Source organism: Myotis davidii, unplaced genomic scaffold (genome assembly GCF_000327345.1).
Source record: "Myotis davidii unplaced genomic scaffold, ASM32734v1 scaffold979, whole genome shotgun sequence".
Taxonomy (NCBI): Eukaryota; Metazoa; Chordata; class Mammalia; order Chiroptera; family Vespertilionidae; genus Myotis; species Myotis davidii.
Genome location: NW_006290769.1, coordinates 285,677 through 290,256, shown reverse-complemented (window position 1 = coordinate 290,256; position 4,580 = coordinate 285,677). Strand labels below are relative to the sequence as shown.

The 4,580-nt window shown below is 41.3% G+C and overlaps 1 protein-coding gene across 3 annotated transcripts in view; it reads left to right on the top strand.

Moving 5' to 3' along the window:
• The window catches only part of RANBP2 (RAN binding protein 2), a 100,489-nt gene that overhangs the window by 464 nt on the left and 95,445 nt on the right, over nt 1-4,580 (top strand). The window lies entirely within an intron of this gene.

Sequence of the window (4,580 nt, the reverse complement as noted above, 5' to 3'; positions counted from 1 at the left end):
GCTTGAGGGGCACTGGAGGAGGGGTGAGGCCGCGGCGGGCGGCCTTGGGTGCCAGCGCTTCCTCTTTCTCTGGTCCCTTCTGACTCACCCGTGGGCCCAGCCTGTCCCGGGTTTCCCTGGGCGCGGGGGGCCCGCGAGGCCTCGTCCCCGGGTGTGGGCGCCTCCTACAGCCAGCGGGGTTCTTTTCGTCTCCTGGACAGTTACCCGCCGCGGCGGAGGCGGCGCCTTCCGGCCTTGGAGGGTGGTGGAACCCGGCGGGGATTGGCACGGCTCCGGGTGGGCCCTTGCTGCTATGACGGGACCAGTGTGGGCGTGCAGGTGACCCGCAGCAGGGACAGTCGCGTGTGCAACTGCCTGGCTGGTAGACCGCGCAAAGGATACTGGAAGTGCTCCGTGTTTTGAGGCGGGCTCTCCCCCCGCGCCCCAGCATTCTGAAAACAATTGTTTTTTTTTTTTAAAAGTAAAACTTAATCTTGGGAATTCTAAGTTTCTTGCAGGGAGTTGTTACTATGCCTTAAAAATTTTGACTTTTTCGACCACATGCTCTTAGAGCATTTTTGCTCTTTTAAAATAAATACTGTACTAGATAAATTTTGTGTTCAACGTGACTTTAGTGATTGTGTGTGTGTAGTGTGAGGAAAAAGGAATTAAGGGTGGCTGTACACAGAATCTTGAGTTGGTTTGCCTGTGGTTGAATCTACTCTTCGGTTTATAAGCTGTGGGACTTGAGACAAGTTGAACGTATTTCATCAATAAGATGGAGTTGTTTTTTTTTTTTTATAGGAGCATGTAGGATAATCCATGTTGAGCGTTTAGGGCAATGCTTGGCACACAGTAAGCACTAAATGAATGTTGATGTTAAAAAGAATCAGTCATTCTGACCTGTTGTGGGCAAGGGCCTATAAGAATAAAAATAAGTGAGGTAATTTAAAAAAAAATCCCCCAAACTCAAAGAGGATCAACACATAATTGTATCTTTTGTCATATACTAGGCATTTGTTATCTTAATTTGTGCTCCCAACAACCCTGTGGGACATCCGGAGAAATTAAAGATACATATTCAAGTATCTTTATTCAAGTATCTTTGGTAGTGGGTCTGATTTAGTATTTTTTAGGAATAGTGGAGTATGTTACAGCCTGTTTCTCCAGAGAAGAATGGGTACCTACAAATTGCTGGTGTAGTCATGAACACATGTGGTGTCCGAATATAAAACAGAACCTTATTAAGTGTTTTTGTACCCTTGAAATTGATACGACGCCCCCCCTCCCATGGCAAATGGGTTTTATTTATTTTATTTTTATGATTCTTTATTGTTTAAAGTATTAGATAACACTTTTTTTTTTTAAAGCAGGTTTAGCCCTAACCAGTTTGGCTCAGTGGATAGAGCCCAGGTTCGATTCTGGTCAAGGGCATGTACCTTGGTTGCGGGCACATCCCCAGTGGAGGGTGTTTAGGAGGCAGCTGATTGATGTTTCTCTCTCATCGATGCTTCTAACTCTCTATCCCTCTCCCTTCCTCTCTGTAAAAAATCAATAAAATATGTTAAAAAAAAAAAAGACAGTGGAGGGCACCCTCAAAGGCTCTAAGGGAGAACCATTCCTTGCCTTTAAAAACAAAAAAACAAAACAGGTTTAAAGCTTTCATGAGATTGTTTGTGGGCACCCTTGCTCCCCAAAATTAAGAACCGCTGTTCTAGACAGAAGTTAGAATGTTCTTTGAATTACCTAGCTTTTCTATCACATAAAGAGGGTTGGAGGCAAATTTTTAAGGATTGGTTATTATGGCCATCTCTCTTTTACATTTATTTATTTATTTTTAAAAATATATATATTGATTTTTTTACAGAGAAGAAGGGCGAGGGATAGAGAGTTAGGAACAGCAATGAAAGAGAAACATCGATCAGCTGCCTCCTGCACACTCCCTACTGGGGATATGCCTGCAACGAAGGTATATGCCCTTCACTGGAATCGAACCTGGCACCCATCAGTCTGCAGGCGGACGCTCTATCCACTGAGCAAAACTGGTTAGGGCTCTCTTTTACATTTAAAGAGTATTATTTTAATCAGATGTTTTTCTTCAAACAATGAGAAATAGTTTACTTTAGAGCCTGGTGATTTCAGTGGCCCCAGTGGAGGGTGTTTAGGAGGCAGCTGATTGATGTTTCTCTCTCATCGATGCTTCTAACTCTCTATCCCTCTCCCTTCCTCTCTGTAAAAAATCAATAAAATATGTTAAAAAAAAAAAAGACAGTGGAGGGCACCCTCAAAGGCTCTAAGGGAGAACCATTCCTTGCCTTTAAAAACAAAAAAACAAAACAGGTTTAAAGCTTTCATGAGATTGTTTGTGGGCACCCTTGCTCCCCAAAATTAAGAACCGCTGTTCTAGACAGAAGTTAGAATGTTCTTTGAATTACCTAGCTTTTCTATCACATAAAGAGGGTTGGAGGCAAATTTTTAAGGATTGGTTATTATGGCCATCTCTCTTTTACATTTATTTATTTATTTTTAAAAATATATATATTGATTTTTTTACAGAGAAGAAGGGCGAGGGATAGAGAGTTAGGAACAGCAATGAAAGAGAAACATCGATCAGCTGCCTCCTGCACACTCCCTACTGGGGATATGCCTGCAACGAAGGTATATGCCCTTCACTGGAATCGAACCTGGCACCCATCAGTCTGCAGGCGGACGCTCTATCCACTGAGCAAAACTGGTTAGGGCTCTCTTTTACATTTAAAGAGTATTATTTTAATCAGATGTTTTTCTTCAAACAATGAGAAATAGTTTACTTTAGAGCCTGGTGATTTCAGTGGAATATTGATTAACTTTGGAACTCATGATGGCATTCGTTAAACTTGCCTCTAAGTGAAATGACAAAAATGGGTGCTTTGGATAACAGAAGGGAGGTGGTGGAGGCAGCTGTCAAGAGTAGAAAGACTAGTATTTACTTGGCTCCCATTTGGCAGAGACTGGCCCTGTGTGAACTGATCATGCTTTCTAGGTTGTCCTATTTCTGGAGTGAGGTGGTGGGTTCATATTCTCAGATTTTCCCTTGCTGCCATTTGTTCATCTCTTTTGTTTTGCCATTTTTCTTCTTCTTTACACCAGCCCTTGTTGAAATTTTCACTTGTGCTTCTTTAATTTTTATTTTTCCACATGGCTTCTATTTAGTTTTTTAGATTTCTGTCAAGTTTGCTTTTCATTCCAGACCCCTGATTCCTACTCCTCAGAAGCAATTTGACAACTCTTAGTTGTTTGCCCTACCATTCAGCTGTACTTCTGAATAACGTGTATACTTTTTTTTTTTTTTTTACAGAGAGGAAGGGAGAGGGCTAGAGAGTTAGAAACATTTATGAGAGAGAAACATTGATCAGCTACCTCCTGCACACTCCCTACTGGGGATGTGCCTGTAACCAAGGTACATGCCCTTGACAGGAATCGAACCTGGGACCCTTCAGTCCGTAGGCTGACACTATCCACTGAGCCAAACCAGTCAGGGCAGTGGTTCTCAACCTTCCTAATGCCACGACCCTTTAATACAGTTCCTCATGTTGTGGTGACCCCCCAACCATAAAATTATTTTCACTGCTACTTCATAACTGTAATTTTGCTACTGTTATGAATCGTAATGTAAATATCTGATATGCAGGATGTATTTTCATTGTTACAGATTGAACTTAATTAAAGCATAGTGATTAATCACAAAACAATATGTAATTATATATGTGTTTTCCAATGGTCTTAGGTAACCCCTGTGAAAGGGTCGTTCAACCCCCAAAGGGGTCCTGACCCACAGGTTGAGAACCACTGGGTTAGGGCAACATGTATACTTTTATTTCTTGATCTTCTTTCCATTTTAGACACATTCTGCTCTGTTCCTCCAGATATCTGCCCACAGATGTTTTTTCCCACCCCTTGCTCTTCCAGAACTGTTTCTGTAATTTTTAGTTAAATGAATATTTAGTGTTTATATAATTACGAGAAAGTATATGTCTTTGAACTTGAGTTGTCTTTATTGTGTTATTTTTTTCTGAAGTTAACAATTGGTTTGTTTTTTCGTGTGTTTAGCTTTCTGTGATGTATTATTAATTCTTTACTCAAACCCAATTTAAACTCTCAAGTGTGATCAAACAATTCACATCACCCACAATTTCAAGTTAAAAAACATTTTTTTTTAAATGTATTCCTTCTGGAGCACTCTTGTTTTACTGCTCCAGCCTGGAGTGGTTTCTGTTTCTCTGCTACACAGCTGTGTTCCTGGGACTTTTCTTTTATCATCATTTTGAGGAATCACTTTTCTGTGTTAGACTTTTGGTTTCTTGTAACTCTTGTCCTCTTACTTCCTCTGTTTTGTTTTAGCACAATCTCCAGTTTGCTTTGAGAAGGAATGAGGGGGGATTTTTTTTTTTTATAATTAAATCTTTATTGTTCAGATTATTACATTTGTTCCTCTTTTTCCCCCCCATAACTCCCCTCCTTCCAGTTCCCACCCCACCTTCCGCCCTCACTCCCCACCCACTGTCCTCATCCATAGGTGCACGATTTTTGTCCAGTCTCTTCCCGCATCTCCGACACCCCTA